The sequence below is a fragment of the Myotis myotis genome, unplaced genomic scaffold (genome assembly GCF_014108235.1).
Source record: "Myotis myotis isolate mMyoMyo1 unplaced genomic scaffold, mMyoMyo1.p scaffold_m19_p_12, whole genome shotgun sequence".
Lineage (NCBI taxonomy): Eukaryota > Metazoa > Chordata > Mammalia > Chiroptera > Vespertilionidae > Myotis > Myotis myotis.
Window position 1 is genome coordinate 58061192 of NW_023416316.1, and position 18758 is coordinate 58079949.

An 18758-nucleotide genomic window follows, 5' to 3' on the forward strand; every position below is an offset into this window, starting at 1 on the left:
TCTTTTTGGTAACATGAACCAGAGAAGGATGGTGAATATTCTCTTATTTACAAACAATATACACATAATTCCACTTCACTGGAGATAACAGTTTGGGCTGCCTTCTGATTAGCCTCTTTGCAACTGCAGATAAAGAACCTACACAAGCTTTCATTTGAGCAGGCATTTTGCCTAAAAATTGACCCTTTGATAGTGAGCCTCTCAGGGCAGCTCTGCATTCCACTGGTGCCATTAGCATGTGGAGCAGGAGCATACAGAGTTGGATTTCTCCCAATCAGTTTAGAGTCTAGCTGAAACTTGCACCGAGTATGAAAGGAAAAAAAAAATGAAGCCAATGGGTCTAAAAATAGGTTCCCCAGTTAGAATTTGCAGTTTTGGGTTAAGGGCCTTTTCTTGCATTCTGATATTAACTGTAATGAACTAGGGTGTCGGTTACAATTTTATAGAGCCCAATTATCTTGTTGAATAAAGAACAGACTGATATTGGCTGTGATGAAGAATTACTGTGTCATATACATGGGTGAGAGAATACATTGCCAGATTATAAATGAGAACATTCGTCCCTCCTAAATGGTCTAGCCAGGAAATTAATTCATTGGAAATCTTATTTACACATATGCTGGTGATGTGTATTACTTGCTAATTCTATGTAAGTGGCTCTACTTTTATCCAAGATAAGAATCCATTTGAAAAGAAAAAAATGTTTCGCAGTACAGGCCTCAACTCAGTGATATCTGTGTTACACGGAGCTTTAAAAACAAGTCCTGACCCTTGAATTAATAAATGGCAGTTCTGCAAAAAGTACTAATACCTACCTTCAAGGGTTCTTTTGAAGATTTTGAAGATCATATGTGTAAAGCATGGTATAGGCTAGCAGCTCACAAATGATAGTATTATTTTAAGAAAACAGATTTTCCATAAAGTTAGAGACTCATGTGTCGACATAAGAAACCTGTAGAGTATTTTTATAAGAGGTCATTTGAGCCAAACTGATGGCATGTGCTGGGGAGCAAGATTTCAAATGCTCTGGAGGATAACAGTTCTGCCGTTTCTTTATGCATTTGAGGTTGGGGAGGCAATGCAAGGACGATTACACGGAGGTGGGAGAAAGCAAGGCAGGGATTGCATTACAGGATTACAGGACAAAGATTTTGTGCTCTCCTGAGGGTGGTCACGGCTTATTTCAAAGGTGTGTTAACCAAATGCACAAAAACAATGGACAGGACTTGCTTAAGGCAAAGATAACCTGATACTAAAAAAATCACATGCCCGGAGCGGGATTGCCCACTGCTCTCCTGAGGGTGGTCACGGCTTATTTCAAAGGTGTGTTAACCAAATGCACAAAAACAATGGACAGGACTTGCTTAAGGCAAAGATAACCTCATACTAAAAAAATCACATGCCCGGAGCGGGATTGCCCACCATGACCTACCCAGGTAGGAATTTCTGATCAGATCACCCAGTGAGGTTACTTTCCCTATAACCCCCTTGGGTTTTTTCATACATACATACAATAAAAGATGGAAAAATAACATCTCTTATTCTGGATCTCTTGGTTTCCAGTTCCTGATGCTTCATGTTAGCTGCTGCCTCCAATTACTATTCCCTTCTGAAAATGCCATACTGACAGCTATGCCTTCATGTTTCTTGGAATTACTGGCCCCATGGTATTCTCCATTAATGATAAAGATAGTATTCACCATTAATAAAAACTGGACCACTTAAACATCTTAGATAGTCTTAGCCTTTCCATTGGTAGCAAGCTAAAAAAGTCAACGTGACCCAATGAGTGGAAGCAGATATTTGTTAAAAGAATAGTTATTGAATATATGCACATATGCTTACAAACATATGCCAACCCACATCTACACAGACCTATACTTGTTGGAATTCAAGTACCTGACCATTTATTAATAGAGACCAATGTCTCCAGAAAAGGCAAGACGTAGCGCTAAACAACTAGTAAAAATGAGAAAAGATGGAAAGAATATGGCTAGCATACACACTTAAGAAAATGATAAGGGAGTCCGGGGGTTGAGGACAAAGCTAGGTACAGAGGGAAGGCTGAGGAAACGTGAATGGCTTGCCAGCAAAGTAACCCAGGCTGGTCCATGAAACCAAGAAAAATGTAGGCCTAGTCATGGACTCGCAGATAGAGCTATGTTCATGGAGTGGCCTATCTTGAAAGAAAGGAAACAGAGAAGGAAGTGTCTTCTACATGCTGCGAGAATTTCAGTAACATCAGGGGATGCCATGCTATGTATTTTTTCCTCTTAATAATAATCTGACATTCCCAGGTCACCTGGGGAAGGAAGTGCTTTGGAAAAGGAAGCGGTAATGAGGGACAAAGTCTTAGAAAGTCAGACTGTGGAAGGGGTGGGTGGGTTCATTATAAGTACTTAATTTCCGGTGTAGGAGGTAGAGTTCTGATTCTGTGTCTTATGAATGAGGTGACCTAGCAGGCCGTGGCTGTGACGTCTGCTGCTTTCCTGCCTGTTTCATCTCCTGGATGCCTCAAATAATCGGAGAGGAGACACCAGAAAGCAAGCACATGTTTAATACAAAGGCTTCATGAAATCTGCAGGCCTGCTGTGCATCAAGGCGATGTAATTCATTTACTTTTTTAAAGCGGCGATGATACACTCTTTCCTCTGGATGACAAATTACAGAGCACATCTGAAAAGCCCTCTCTTTGGGGAAAACATTCTGCCTCTTTTTTTTTTTTTTTTTTTTTTTGCCCTGCATAGCATCTTTATTATGTATGACGAAAAAAAAAAAAAAAAAGCAACATTGACTGAATAGCGCTAAAAAGAAAAAAAAAGATAAAAGCAGTACGTTTGAATATGTGATTGTAATAATGAACACAAAGATAATACACATACTGTATACATAGCTTTGCACTAGGAGAAGTGGTCCATTTATAGTTTTTTGCTACCATCTAAAATATGAGTTATGCCTAAGTCCTTTTGCCTTCTACTAATTGGGACAAGAGACTAGAACGTGAACTCTGTTGTAGCAAGGGCCACAGTAAATGTTTATCTCTGTAGTATCTAACAGGTTAGCTACAAATTGTGATAACTCCCAAAGAAATATACCAAGAGAACTGCTTTACGTTCCTCAGAAAACACTTTTGCTAGTTATTACAAACACTTTTGTTAGTCACTGTAGATTTTTGTGATACCTGCAATGGAAAAATGTACCACTGATGTGTTAATATCATCATACTATATATTGGTGTTTGTCTTCAAGCTGCCCAGCAGTCCTCATCAGCTTTCATTATGCAGTGCTCTCCCCAGACAACATTTCAGATATGTTTCTTGTCTCCTGAAAACACCTGTATTCCTCTCTTCACATAATTAACACTTTCTCTAATAAAAATCAAGGTCATCCTCATCTGCTCTTTTCTTTAGGTTAAATTCTCTCTCCTCTGGGCCCAGAATCGGAAAGGGGAAGGGCACCTCTCTGAGCCAAGACCCTTTTGTCATCCACAACTTAGGTCCTCTTGCTACCCGTACCAGGGGTCTTTTATGTTCATCATCTTTTTTTTTCCTGGGGTATATACTTCCTCCCAAACTATTATGCTCCTAGGAATTTATAGCTCCCTTTTAACTTGGGAAAAATATTCATTTGGTTCAAATATCCATTCATCATCATCCATCCAGTAAACATTTGTTGGATACCTATGTCTCACGTACTGCTGGTTGTTTCTAAGAGACAGAAATAGACGTTGGTTACCTTGAACAAAGAAGGAACGCATTGGAAGGCCATGATGTTGATCCATGAAAAGGGTGCAAAAGTGTAAGGATCTGGCTGTGGAGATGACCTGGGTCAGAACATCTCAGGGGAATTCTGGTGGCAAGGCCTTCAGACAAATCTCTTCTTTAACCACCCGCAGTTTTTCTATCACTCTTTCCGAAGTGCAAATTCCAGGGAGTGACTGTCTGATGGGCTTGGAACACAATCCTATCCATAGACCTGAGAGAGGTGGGAAAGCTGGATTGACAGTCTCACTAGACTGCACTCAGTGCGGGTGGAGGGATGGGCAGTTTCAAGATGCTATTGCCAGGAGAGAGAGGATGTGCATCAATGGAGCGAAGACAGTGGCTAGCCATTGAAGCCTACAGTATGTCAGGCAGCCACCAAGCCGGCCTTTAGAATAGAAAGACAACTAAAGGAAAACCGGCATTTACTAAAAGAAAAATAATGTGATGAAAGGAGTAGAATTGAATGTGAGTATGTAATAATGAGTCTAAAGATGAAAAGGTATTGGACACATATCATGAGATACATAGGAGAAATAGTCCCTTTCCAAAGATCAAGGAATTCAACTGCCAAAACAGGAATTATGGCCCAATCACACTATCTTGTCCCACTGAGAAGATGAGACTGGAATGGGTCCAGGGTGAATAGGAGTCCCTGTCCCCAAGGAGCTTAAAGCCGGTGTGGAGTGGAATGTGGGAAGAGGTAATTTTAAGAAAATGTACAAAGCTACTGCTATGGGAACGCTGAGAAGGTGCATCTAATCTTAGGATGGGCTAATTCTGAGGTTGCCAGGAAGAAAAGAATAGCTCAGCTATAATTTAACATCAAGTGGTCTGTGGTAGATGGGGTGGTGCAAAGGTGGGAAGGGCATTCGGGAGAGAATAGCTAAGGAGAGGCAGGGAGGTGAGAAATAACGTGTGTAAAAGGAACTGTGACAATTGTGTGGATGAAGAATTTGAGGGAGGGGAGGTTGGAGGGAGAACCTTTGGGACACTGTTACAGGGCAGCGAGGAACATACTAGAGAGGGCCATGGGATGAAGCTTTGGGAATGCGGAATGCCTGTTGGATTTGGTAGGTAGGAAGCCAGTGGGGAGCTGGGAGAGTGCAAGTTTGAGTAGAGCAGGGCAGGTGGAAACCAGATGCAGTGACCTAGGAGTGAATTGAAGGTAAGGAGGTTGACAGGAAATGGAGGCTACTGTGCAAAGAGGTGTAGATGAGAAGGAACAAAGGCAAGTTGACTCACAGCTGGAGAGGATTGTGGAGTGAAGGCTGTACTTTTATGCACTGTGAGGATGAAGTCAGTAGAGAAGAAAAAATTGATGATGCAGAGGGAAAGTGATACTTAAAGATCAGAGGAAGAGGACGGAGTGTTGGCTTTAAATAGAAGAGATGACGTCTGATACTAAGGTCAGGGCATAAGAATAGGTTTCATACGGAATTATGTGAGTAGGAGGATGAGGATGTTCAGGGAGGCTTATATGGATAGTCGAAATAAGGACTAGACAGTTTAGAATTAAAAGAAAACTTGGGTTCAAATTTTGGTTCCAAAATCTAATAACTGGATGACTTTTGGAAAGTTACTTAACTACTCTGCGTTTCAGTATCCTCGCATGTTGAATGGAGACATTAAAACTATCTCAAAGCGTTGTGACAAAATTAAAACATTGATTATTATCCTTGGCATGTAGTAATTACTTTATAATGGTTATTATTATTATTATTATTATTATTATTATTATTATTATTGTAAGTATATATGAACAGAACGTTAGTGAGTTGTGTTAGAATATACATGGTCTCATGTTTAAGTGTACTCTGGAGCCAGTGGGTCCCAGCTCTACCGTACATCAGGGATGTGACCTAGAGGATGATAACAGTATTTACCTTATAGTGTTACTGAGATGATTAACTAAATTCATTCATATAAAACACAAAGGATTCCATAAGTGTTAACTGTAATTAGTATTTTAATTTTTATTAAAATTAAAACATCACTCCTCAGTATATATTGTTATCTCTGTTTCCTAAGGGAGTGGCTCAAAGTGCAGAAGACTTAACTGACTTAGCAGAGCCAGATAACTAGCGAATGGCAGAGTTGGACTAAAACCCAGATTCCTTGTGTCTCCACATTCTAGCCACTTGGCATTAACTCCGACTTTTGACCTACTCTCTACCTTTGATCTTCACTACCTGCTCATCTGTTTTCTCAATTGCTTATCATCACATACTCTGTGAGCTCATCCTGACGTTCGCTTCTAGACTCATCCTTGGGTCTAGCCAATCCACTTTTGTCCTGCCCTTGTGACCTGCTCCAATTACTGAATGTAAAGAAGCCTGAGGCAAGTAAATATAAATGTGTTTCACCCAGGGATTTTCTAAAAGTGTGTGAGGGAGGTTGCAGATTCTTAAGAGAGAAGATACCATAACACCTACAAATACCGAAGCGGCATTTGTTTCTGTGAGTGTAGCCAAAGAGATCTGCCCCGCCAGTTCCAAAGATGGTGCACATCTGTGCACGCTCTCGCGTACACATGTCTGCATCTCTTTCCCAGCAGCACAGCCGTTGTTTTACTGCAGTACGAGTCAGCACATTGAGACTTACTATTTGGATTGTAGTATGGATGCTTGATGATAAAAGTCTGACCCTGTTTCTGCTCTTGTAGCAAATCTGATGGGAATCTCAGTTCTAAACGTCATATAACATCATGACCTTTCTTTGATGTATCGTGGTGTGGTGGACAGATGTACTTCAGCATCAGCATTCGGAGTATTTTAAACTACCCTCCTTTTTCATAACAGGATTAGAAGGGAGAATGGGCCTTCTGTGCAATCCAGCTTTACCATATGAAAGAAAATGTATGTAAAAAGCAGATTCTCCTTATTTAGAAATGAGGTTCTTTTAGGGTCAGGCTTTATTTAATTTAAATACACTTAGGTTTTTCCATTCAAAATGTATCCCCACTGAAAGAGTCAAACATTAAAGACCGAGAGAAGAATTCCAATAGCATTTTAAAACAATTAAGCTGCAAAATGTCAATATTTGGACACCTCAAAAGAAATATTTCTTTTAATGAGTGTTAATGTAATCACAATATACTAAAGGAAGGGTTCATAGGGATCATCGAATTCACTAATGTTTTAAAGAAAGGCAGTTTTAGTTCAACCTCTGAGGCAATGTTTTATTTCAACTAGGAATAAAAGGGTTTTATATACAAATGAAATGATTTTACAATATGGGAAGGATTTGGAGGGAGCAGGAAAAACCCTGAAGGATCAGAAATGCTAAACAGGGAATGTGGAGGAGGACAGGAATGAGAGGGGTGAAGGGAGAGGGTGCTGTCTGCAGGGGCTTTGCTGTAGATCTTTGGCTGCTTCCGCAGACTGTAAGTTGGAAGCTTTTGCTGTAAGTGGTGAGGGGACTCTCACAGATGGCTCAGGGCCACTAAACACCTTAGTGTGAACCTCACAAAAGATGCACATGATGGGAAGCAATGCAGGTGACCTGCCCCATGCCAAGCAGGGAGCGGCAAGGTGCACAGAGGTAAACTGCACATGTGCCACACAGAAGGTTCCTATGATACTCAGTTATCCCAAACCCACAGGCTATGTGCCAGTTGGAGGCCACATTTACTCACCTGAAGTCCTAGGATTTTACGGCATCCTTCTTATCACAAATAGGGAATTTTGATGTTCATTTATCTCAGAGGGGCTATAGAGTGGCCCATCTGGTGGATTACATAGCACTTATATTTTTTTTTGGAAAATGTGGGAAATGAGTAACATTTGTTAGAAGAAGAAATATTGAGACAAAGAACTTATAAAAGCGTTGACTAAAGGAGAACAAAAAATAGAAACTTGGGTGCCCCAAAATTGAAGAGTTGTACCAAATGTAACTAACTGTCTAAAAATTTCTAATAAGAGCATTTATTCATGCAGCATATATATATTTTAAAGCACCTACTATGTGCTAAGCCCTGAGCACTGTGCCGGTCCCTTCATATGCAGTGGCAGGTAAGATAGGCATAGTTCTTGACCTCATGGAGCATATAGATGAATGCAGGTGGTGATAATGAAGTTTGGTCTGTATTCTTTTGTTTTTTTAATCTGTGTACTTTATTTATTTTCATTTTTTATTATTTTTAAAATTCTTTACTGTTGAGAGTATTACAGATGTCTTTCTCTCTCTCTCTCTTCCTCTCTCTCTCTCTCTCCCACACACACACACATTTGCCCTCCTCTACCCAGTTCCTGTCCCAGGCCTTCACCACCCTATTGATTGTGTCCATATATATGTAAAGCATATATGCATGTAAGATCTTTGGTTAATCTCCTCCCACCCCCCCCCCCACCCACTTCCCTCTGAGATTCATCAATCTGTCCCATGTTTCCATGCCTCTGATTCTATTTTATTCACCAGTTTATTTTGTTCATTATAATTCTTGCTTGTTTATTTTGATTTTTAGATTCAATTGTTGATAGATATGTATTTATTGCCATTTTTGTGTTCATATTTTTTATCTTTTTTTTTATGGAAAATTACTCCATTATGAGGCAAGGAGCAAGAATACCTGAGTTTATAGTGTGTGGGGACGTGGCGCTTGACTGGTAACCGAAGGGGAGAAGACAGCCAGGGGAAAACAAGCATACCTGGAAGACTGAAAGGCTGCGACCCAGAGAACACCCCAAAGGCCCATACAGCTCACTAGAGAAGTTGCCAGGAAAGGTCGACCGTTGCTGTAGGAAGAAACTGAAGGGTGAGGTAGCATTTATTGAGTGCCCATGATGAGCCACGTGCTTTACATGATCATATTTAATCTTCAGGAAAGCAGATTTTGTTTTCATTTTACAGATTTTTTTAAAAAAGAAGTACGCAGAGAAAAAGTGCCTTGGCCAAGGACATGTAGCTTAGTGCAATCCCAGCTTGACAGCTTCAGCCATTGCTGTCATTAACCTCCGTGCTTACCCTGTCTCCCTTGGAGTTAAGGAAGCAATAATCCACTGCACGAAGATGGCTATTTAAATTACAAACCAAATAGCTCTTAACCTTTAGATAATACCAAATCCTTTTTTTGTGAAAAAGTTTCATGTCTGGTACACAGTCACACAACAAATGAGTGATAGGAATATGGAATATATGGGATAAAGAGCACAAAGGCAGAATATACTGGAAACCAAATGGTCTTTAGTTTCCTTGGATCTTCAGCTATCGCCTCATCTTTAGGTGAATTTCCTAAGTCCAGATCACACAGCCTCTTTTGCATTCTCTTAGCTGCCACACAGAATTCATTGCTTTCTGCTTCGTTCGCCTTGTGACCATAGTGATTTTTTTTTTTGTATTATAGTAAGTTTTGCACAAGTCTGTGTCTTCTACAGGTCATAAAATCTGTCTCACAGACTTGGAAGAGTGTGTGGGATGATGAATACGTGAACGCCTAGTCCTGTGAACTACATGCCACAGTAAAGTAGTACAGTGCACTCCATGTATTAGTTGAACGTAGTGGTGAGGTGGTAAATATGGAACGGCCACCTCTTAGGAAAAACAATTGCTAATTTGTAGCATTTGCCAGTTTCCAGTGTAAATGCTCCCCTGACTTCACGCTAACACTGTGATATCGCTGAGTGCGGACTTGGCAAGCGCGGTGCCAGAGCACTCTTTTAATGAGTTTCTCTTCTACACTAGGGGTAAATAACCTCCAGCACAGAAATGTAGTAAGACAGCTAGGAAGTACTGTGTTTGAGTGCGTGCTACCTTTAATATCAACATAATTTTTTTAAGTGCAAGTTTATATAAATTAATAATGGCCGCGTTTCCTAACTGGCTCACTGAATCCCTGAGAATTTAGCATTGGCCTTTCTGGGCTGGGAACAGCTGGCTCCAGCACACTGATCATGGGTGTCTAAGGTGGGAACCTTTTGTGTTCATCTTTGTGTTTCCAGCATTTGATACATGCGTTGGAACTCACAAGATGTTTGGTACATCAATATGTGAGTTTTAAAAAAAAGGAACAAATGCAAATATAAAATCAAATGACGGCTTTATATAAAAATGTCCTTAGATCTATCTCAGAACCTCTCTTGGCCTCAGTTTCTTTGAAAAAAAAAATATCTTTATTGACTTCAGAGTGGAAGGGAGAGGGAGAGAAAGATAGAAACATCAATGATGAGAGAGAACCATGGATTGGCTGCCTCCTGAACACCCCTTACTGAGGATCAAGCCTGTAACCCAGGCATGTGCCCCTGACCAGAATCGAACCCTTGACCCTTCAGTCCGCAGGCGGACACTCTATCCACCGAGCCAAACCGGCTAGGGCTTGGCCTCAGTATTTTCATCTGTAAAGCAAGGGGCGTGGGTGATTTTGACTGGCATCAGGCTCCCCCTGGCTCTCGCATTCTACATGTTCTCATGACCAGAAGCAAATTCTGAGATTATGTCAACTGTTTTCTTAGCTGTATGCTTATACCATGATGACAACATTATAACTACCTCACTTAGGACCCGAGCACCAAGTGAATGGAGATTCAGGGCTTAATACTTTATCTTGAGCAGAAATTGAAGTCTATTTAATTTGCTTTGGTTTACTGTTGAGTCATTAGGGCATTTGTCTAGATTTGCTGTAACAGCATTGTCATATGCTCTTTTACATTTGGATATAATTCTAAAAGTGACTATTTCTTTAAATGACAGAAAAATGAAAACAGAAATGCCTCATTTTCAAATGTTTCATAAGACTTCAATACTAACTTTGCAGCTGTGAGCTTAAGGTTAATATTGCCAAGCATTTCCTTGAAAGAGGAGATCAGAATAAACACTAAAGATAATGTCTTGAGCAGAGCGTAAGCTCTGTTCCTGAAACTCATCTGAACCTAGAACCTCTGTTACGTGGAAAACACAGCACCACCTCATGGGACATTGGTGTTCATGGAACCCAGTTGGAAAAATGCTGCACTTGGTGCTTCTCTCTGATAAATAGCCACGAACTGGGTCAGAAACACATGCCTTTAGTACTTGTTTATATATGTTGAATAATTTATAATTTTGAAGCTTTATTTTCTTTTATTAATTTAGAATTCTACCTTTCCAGGTGTCATATTATCAAATCCATTAACGTGGTTTGCAGTACAAAACAAAAACTGATGGTGTACACTGTATTGATGTCAGAGCGAAGGTAGAAAGACGAAGACATTTCCTCTTCCAGGTTTCCTGAAGATGTTCAGCATGATTTGCCACCTCAGTCACCTTATTCGTCAAATGAGGCAGGGGAATCAGATGAGCCCCAGGGTCTATGGTTTATGCCATTGGCCCATGTAACCACAGCCTAGGGAGCTCGAGCAATGGAGAGAATTTTGGTCCTAAAGATTTAAACACATTCACAGAAGTGAAGGGGAAACCGGAGAGGAGTTTAATTAAGCTAAATGTTCTGATGTTTGAATGTTGACACACTCCGTCATACTTAGGTTCGAGAGAATTTTTAAAAATTTCCCCCATGGGAGAATAGACTTGATTTACATGGGAGTCCTTTCATTAAATTCAGTGAAGCCTGCAGAACTTGCTAATGAAGGAAAATTATGAAGTATGCTGGCTCAATTTACTTGCTCTTTCCATAATAATTTGGCCTCAAACCATTTTACATAGACTCTAAAGCAATCAGATTTCTAAGAAATTTGCCTCATTCTTTAGCTGAAAATTCAGAGAAGTATGTTCTGCTCTTATCAGAAAGATTATGAAGATACGGAAAAATGGATATGTAATTTCAGTTCATTGTAAGTTAGTTAGGTTATGTCAGACATGAGATTTTTAACATATTTTTAGATGTCTCCATAGAGCTTTTCAAGTTTTCTGAGATAAGTTACTGCTTTGTCAATTCTTAGAAAATAAGTCTCAACCCTGGCTGGGTAGCTCAGTTGGTTAGAGCCTCATCTCAATACACCAAGGTTGCAGATTTGATCCTTGGTCAGCAAATCGATGTCTCTCTCTCTCTCTCTCTCTCTTCCTCCCTCCCTTTTCCTCTTCCCCCACCTCTCTCTCTAAAATCAATAAAAAATAAATAAAAGAAAAGAAGATAGGTCTGGAAGAGATGGTCTTCAGAAATTAGAGATTTTCATGTTGCCCACTCCAATACTTTGCAGTCAGAGTGATTGATATGAACATGCAAATTTTATTAAAACCTTCCTTAAATCCCTTTAAAGGGTTCCAGCGCTCTCAGCCTAAGATGCAAGCTCTTCAGCATGGCTGGGGGCCTTGCACGGCACAACGTGGCACAACGTTTGCCACTCTCATCTTGCATACCTTAGGAAGGCTTTATTTTGGTTGTTGGTTACTCCCTGGGATCAACAACCTGCAGACTCAGAAGTTGAGCACAACACAGATGCTTTATCTACCAAGAACAACTCAGGTTAGCCTTGGGGATGTGCTCATTGTCCACTCAGGGACTCAAGCGGCCTGGGCATCTCCACCTGGAGAGTTGCTGGTTGTTCACCAGAGGGGAAAAGATCCCACCTCAAGCAGTTAAGTGCTCTGGCCTGGAAGGGGCACCTGTGCTCACAACTCATGGCTTAACTAGCCATGTGGCCGCCTCCAACTACTGAGAGCCAGGAAGACAGCCCTGCTGTGTCCACGGGGCGAGAGGGGTCTGCATATCGGTGAGCAGCACTGATGAATACGCCAGCTTCAGGCCCTTCGTGTCGGCTCTGCCCCACAGAGCTACACTGCAGCTCCTTTTATGTTGTCATTAGAGCATCATTCACGTGGTCACTCATTGTGTCGCCAAATCTGTCCACTTAGCCAGTTCATCCATGCAGTTTTCTCATTCATTCTCTTTTTCTACCTCCTCTACTTTGCAATGATGCTCAGAATATTCTTTCCCTTTCCTCCTTCATCATTCTCCTCCTTTATAACTCAGTGTTTTCATCGCTTCGTTCAGGAGGTCTCTGTGTCAGCACCCTGCAAAGCTGACTGCGGGGTCCTTTCTCTGGCCTCATGTAAACCTCGACACCCTGCATCGGGAACACTTAGGACCCATCTCTGCCTCTTGTCAGAGTGTAAGCTTCCTGTCGTACTCCCTGTTACAGGCTGAATATCTTGCATGGGGCCTGGCAAAGAGTCAGTTAGGAACAACTTAATCGCTGTTTGCTGTTTGAGTGACTTTGCAAGAGCTTCTTCCTAGTGAAAAACCTAGTATCATCTGGATATGAGAAAATCCTTTTTGTCTGTGTTTTTGACGGGTGATTTAGTTTAAAAAATCAGGTGACTATAGGTCCGGTGATTCTATTTAATGAGAACATTTCAGAGAATGAGTTTTAGATTTCTAAGTGGCTAAGAACACTTTACTCTTAAAGTAAAGCATTAGGGATTAGCTCTGAGCCTTATGTAGAAAATTTGCCAGAAAAGTAAAGGGATAACAGTATGTAAGCAGAAAGTTTTCTTACTGCACACATACCTGTACATAACTAGCCACCGAGTCTGGTGGTATAGGAAATAAGGTTGAACAGCAACGCATAAGATAGAGTTTAAATTCAAAGGAAATGTTCTAACTTAATGGCCCATATGAGCATAAGGTAGAAGGCCACCAAACAATTCTGCTTGCTCTTTTTTTTTTAAACATGTTTTTATTGATTTGGAGACAGAGAAAGGGAGAGGGATAGAGGGACAGAAACATCAATGAGAGAGGCACAACGATTCCCTGCCTCCTGCAGGCCCCCCACCAGGGATCCAGTCTGCAACCCAGGCATGTACCCCAACCAGGAATTGAACTGGGGACTTCATGGTTCATGGGTGGACGTGCAGCCACTGAGCCACAACAACTGGGCTCTGCTTGTTCTTAAAACCCAGCCTGGCAAATACAGGTATTCAACACAAGCATTGCCAATTTTCTTTAAATACATCATTCTCTTTCTCCGAACATGTAGAAAATAAAAGAGATAATATAAACATCTCTCGCTCTGAACTCCACATTCTTCAGGAGAAACTTTCGACCTGTGCATCAATTATATGGGAAATTTAAACTCAAATTAAGTATAATCCTCTCATTCCACGATGGATACTGTGTGTAGTTAAACTACCCGAGGGGGCAGTTCAGAACACCGGTCACTGTCCACTGGCCTGTTTTTTTTTAAATTCTGTCCCACAATTTGCCAGGTTTCTCAGAGGAAGCTCAAGCAGCTCTGAGATTTAACACGATTGTTAAGGCAGACTCTTAAAGTAAAGCATTAGGGATTAGCTCTGAGCCTTATGTAGAAAATTTGCCAGAAAAGTAAAGGGATAACAGCATGTAAGCAGAAAGTTTTCTTACTGCACACATACCCGTACATAATCATTTGCATATAATATTATATGCCTTAACGTCTAGAGAGATTTTTACTAAAGCATTAGTAAACCCTTGGGGGATTAATTTTATGGAAAAGGATCACATCCAAATAAAGGCTTAAGCAACAAATAGTCTAATTCTGTTAAGTATTTTAGTCAGACTGTGAGGACCTACACGGGTTTCCCTCAGAACTAGAACTGAGAGTAATTAATGGTAAACTACAGTGAGTAAGCTCGGTGGCCAAAATTTAACATCTGCTAAGGAGAGGTGTCCGTTCCATGAGATACGGTGGAAGAGGAAACCCCTGGATATCTCCAGTCTGCTTCTCTGCTTCCTTAACCCAGGAAATGCACACAACCGCAACAGCGTGGGTGGAGAGCAAGCTTCGCCAAATAGGACTCCCAGGTCTAGATTTGTTGCATTCGGTCAGCGTAATCCTAGACCTGAGGGTATTCTCTGTATAATTACCAAATCCAAACACCACTTTGCAATGTACCCAGATTCCTTCAACTTTACATGTCATATGTAATAACGCACAGTTAACTTTGCTCAAGAATTTTATGCGATCATTGTGTCTTGATAGGTAGTTATGTTTGTGTCTCACATTTGTTTAGATTATTTTATGATTTCTTTAGTAGGTTCTTGAAGACATGGAACATGTACAAAATGAAAACCGTAACATTTTTTTATGACATAGTGTCAGCTATCTTATGAATGGTAAAAGCATGCCTAAACATAATAGAGAAAAACTGCTGAAAAAATGACATGAAATTGCTGGAAAGTTCTCAAGAGTTTATAGATAGCCTAGAGTTAATGTTTGATTTGGGGACAAAAAAGAAACAAGTCAGAAAAGATCTTTTCTAACTATGAGCTTAAATGGAAGGTATTATTTGGGAGCTCATATTTATGAAAACTAATACCTAAACTTTTGTCTAAATTATTGTTCTAATGCAATCCTCATCTCAGTCAAGCATTATGTAAGGATTTCAACAGAAAAGTGTTCAACAATTTAAATAAACTGTTATTGAGTCAGTGAGTGGGACAGACAAATAACGTTGACACCCAGTGCTGAGAAAAGGGTACAGTTACCCCCTGAAGGGGGTGAAGGAGATCACTTTCATGCCCCTGGGAGAAGGATGGAAGATGGCAGGCAGCTGCCCCTAATGCTGGAACTCAGATTCTCCCGATTTCCAACAGGCAGGTCTAGATGAAGTCACTGGCTCTGGAAATCAGCCTTCTCCCTCTCCTGACTGTTTTGCTAGAGAGGTCCTGAGCCTGCCAGAGTCCAGGATCTCGCTGACACTGTCAAAAAGGGAACGTACTTCCCAAGGCCTCTAACATTCAGTGTCTCATACCTCCAGGGAGTAGTAAAGTTCACTGAGCCTGACTCTTTCATTTTACGGATGGGAAACCCGAGGCCAGTAGGGATTCTGTGACTTGCCCAAGCTCATACAAGTAACACAAAAGCCAGACTCTTGACTTCCAGCCCAGTGTATTTTCCGTGACACAACACAACACATGAGTCATCTGGAGAAAGGAGCCTAGAATTAGGAGGGTGGGGCAGCAATTGAAGAGAGATTTAGGTATGTAGCTTTGGCAGAGGTCTCCCGCTTAGACAAAAAGGCCATTCTTGAAAAAATGTCCCCAGTGTTAGCACTCAGCAATCTGAAATACCCATTGGGATCTTTAAGCCATCAGGGTAAGAAGGCTCCCTTCTTGAGAAAGAAACAAGTTTGCCCTGGCAAGCATCCCAGCATCGCAGGTGCTCTCCGTGGGACCGCATTCCCGGAAGCTTGCCTTGGCTTGTCAAAGAGAACCCCGCCGTTCAAGGGTCTCCCCAAGATCTCTGACCTGCAGGCCCTTGTGGCAAGTCAGAAGGGTAGCTTTGGGAAGGGTGGTGCCTTCTAACAGATGGCTCCCATCTGACCACCAAGTCAGAGCTGCTTTTATGAAAAGGCTGCTGCTTTCCAGGGTTTCTAGCATGTGCATTCCAAACAGGATCAAGAACATCTGCAGAACTTGGAACCAGAAACACACTGAGGTCATGGCCTCTAGGCGAGCGATCAGCAAATTGAGTCACTGAAATCTCTCTTTTATGAAGCATTAGCTGTAGGTCTGGAAACAGCACTTAGGCGAGCCCATGTGAGTGGAATCGACTTATCTCCTCCCATTTCTCTGGGTTAGGCTTGTACCAGAGCCTGATTTCATATATGAACTTTGCTTTCCAACTAAGGAATTTAAAAGCATGAGGAAGGAGAATAGTCATGGATTCACGGGGGATGCTGAGACAGGTGGCAGAAGACCGGACCCAAGAGCCCTTACAAATGCCTGCGGTGGGTATTCGGCGTGAAAATGTGGGGTGTGGGTTTCTCCCAAGAGATTTAGAGACCTGTGGAATACTTTGATCTTTCATAGCATCTTCCATAGTTGATTGACCAAATATCATGAAGGGCGAGCTTTGTTTTTCTAGCCCTTCCTTGTAATTTCTGTGCCTGGAAAGAAAGGACAAAAGAATGAGAGGAAACTTAATGTGCATGACAAATTTTACTCAGAGATGGCATTTATAGAAAAGTATCTCTATGGTTAGGACTTAGAATCCAAGATGAGTATCTTAATTCAAGCCAGCTCCCTACCACCAGCACCATGTTCTCATACACCAGTTCATGTCAGCATGTATTCTTTGTGTTTGTATTTTTTTAATTTTCTTGTTTCTCCTACCCTTAGATTCTCAGGGGCTTTATTCCATAATCCATCTATCCTGTCCCCTCATCACCTGGCATTATACTTATTGAAAGACCAGAAGTAATGATAGTAACAAAGTAATATTTGTCCATGATGGTCACAATTAAATAACAATTATACATGTACAGCATTTTATATGGCGCTTGCAAAAGCATTTGCGTTTTCACATATATTATACCATTTCAAATTTTGACTGAGCCTGTGAGGCAGAGCGGGAAGGTTTCCTTTGAGGAAATTGAAAGTTGGGTGGAAGCTCATTGACTCTCGGCTGGAACTTTGATTCCAGCCCAAGTCTTCTGACTCCAAATCCGATGCTTCTTTTACTGGCCAGGTGGAAATCTAGATTTCAAAACAATGTGTTTATCAGAGTATAGACTGACCATGGCTGATAATTTTGTATGTATGCATCATGAGAGACGGAGATGTGTACAGTCTTACCTTGAGTGTTTAAGTAAAATTTAAGAGCAACAAAAATTTGTAAGTTTTTAAATGCAAGACCTCTATAATGGTGAAGAGCCAATTCAAAAAAAACGAAAAGCAAAGGGACTTTAAAACCTTCAATGAGGAAATTCTTGAGTAAAAAATTGGCTTTTAATTTTCTACTTTTGATGCCACAAGCAATTATGTCTTTAGTCATATCACTTAACTTTAATTTTCCCATCTGAAAAATGATGGAGTTGAACTAAATGGTACCTCCTTCACTTCGTCTCTTAGTGTTTCCAGGCTGATATAACACAAATACACAAATATCACAGCCTGGGGGACTTAAACACCAAACATTTACTTCTCTTGGTTTTAGAGGCTGTGAAGTCCAGGATCAAGACACAGCAGATTTGGTATCTGGTGAGGGACCTGGTTTGCAGACAGCCATCTTCTCATTGTGTCATCACACATTAGAAGGCAGGTGAGAGCTCTCTGGACATTTTTTATAAGGGCTCTGATTTCATTCATTGGGCTTTGCCCTCATGACCTGATCACCTTCCAAAGTCTAAAGAAGTGGTTCTCAACCTTCCTAATGCTGTGACCCTGTAATACAGTTCCTCATGTTGTGGTGACCCCCAATTTCATTGTTACAAATTGAACATAATTAAAGCAAAGTGATTAATCACAAAAACAATATGTAATTATATACGTGTTTTCCGATGGTCTTAGGCGACCCCTGTGAAAGGGTCGTTCGACCCCCAAAGGGGTCGAAACCCACAGGTTGAAAACCGCGGGTCTAAAGGCTCACGTGTAGACTTTTGGGCAGAGGGAGAGACACAAACATTCAGTGCATAACACTTCCCCTGACAAAATTCCATGCTTCTGTTACTCTAATTGTAAGAGTTGGAAGGCAAGCATTTCATCATAGCTGCACAAAGCATAGCATTCCTTTCTAGCAGGCAAACTTACCTTGCCACCTGAGCACAGAGTTACTGAGATACTGCTAGTTAGGTCTCAACAGGTACATTCTCTATTTATAAAATGGTAAAGAATTAGAAGCCAGGGTTTGATTGGTCACTTTTTATCAGTCCATAGTTATGGGAAAATAGAGAAATGGGGGGAGGGAGGCATGTTCTTCTGGCATTCAAAATTCACACCTTTAAAAAGCTTTCTTATGTCAGCTGCTACAAATTACCATTACTCAAGGACATTTGGTGAAACTGCAGTGAAGGTCATATTCTACAATTAAGAGTTTAATTAAATACTAGAGGCCTAGCGCATGAATTCGTGCATGGGTGGGGTCTGGCTGGCCCACCCCGATGGGGGCTGATTGGGCTGGCAAGGGGGAGGAGACATGGGAGGTTGCTTGGCCGGCCCTGCCCCTGATTGGGGTGAGGGGGCCGATCAGGGGCTGGGCTGGCGGAGGGGAAGGGCCGTGGGACGTTGTGGGGGCCGATTGGGGCCCCAATCAGGCTGGTTGGCCTCTGTAGTGTATGTCATAGTGACCCGTCGTTCCCTTGTTCCAG

At 41.3% G+C, this 18758-nt stretch overlaps 1 protein-coding gene and 1 long non-coding RNA gene across 4 annotated transcripts in view; both read left to right on the plus strand.

Annotated features, from left to right (window-relative positions):
- The window catches only part of ADAMTSL1 (ADAMTS like 1), a 900799-nt gene that overhangs the window by 67486 nt on the left and 814555 nt on the right, over positions 1–18758 (plus strand). The window lies entirely within an intron of this gene.
- Positions 11835–17898, plus strand: LOC118667569. The gene is made up of 3 exons (XR_004971324.1): positions 11835–16209; positions 16301–16400; positions 17609–17898. It is a non-coding gene; the product is annotated as an uncharacterized LOC118667569 (long non-coding RNA).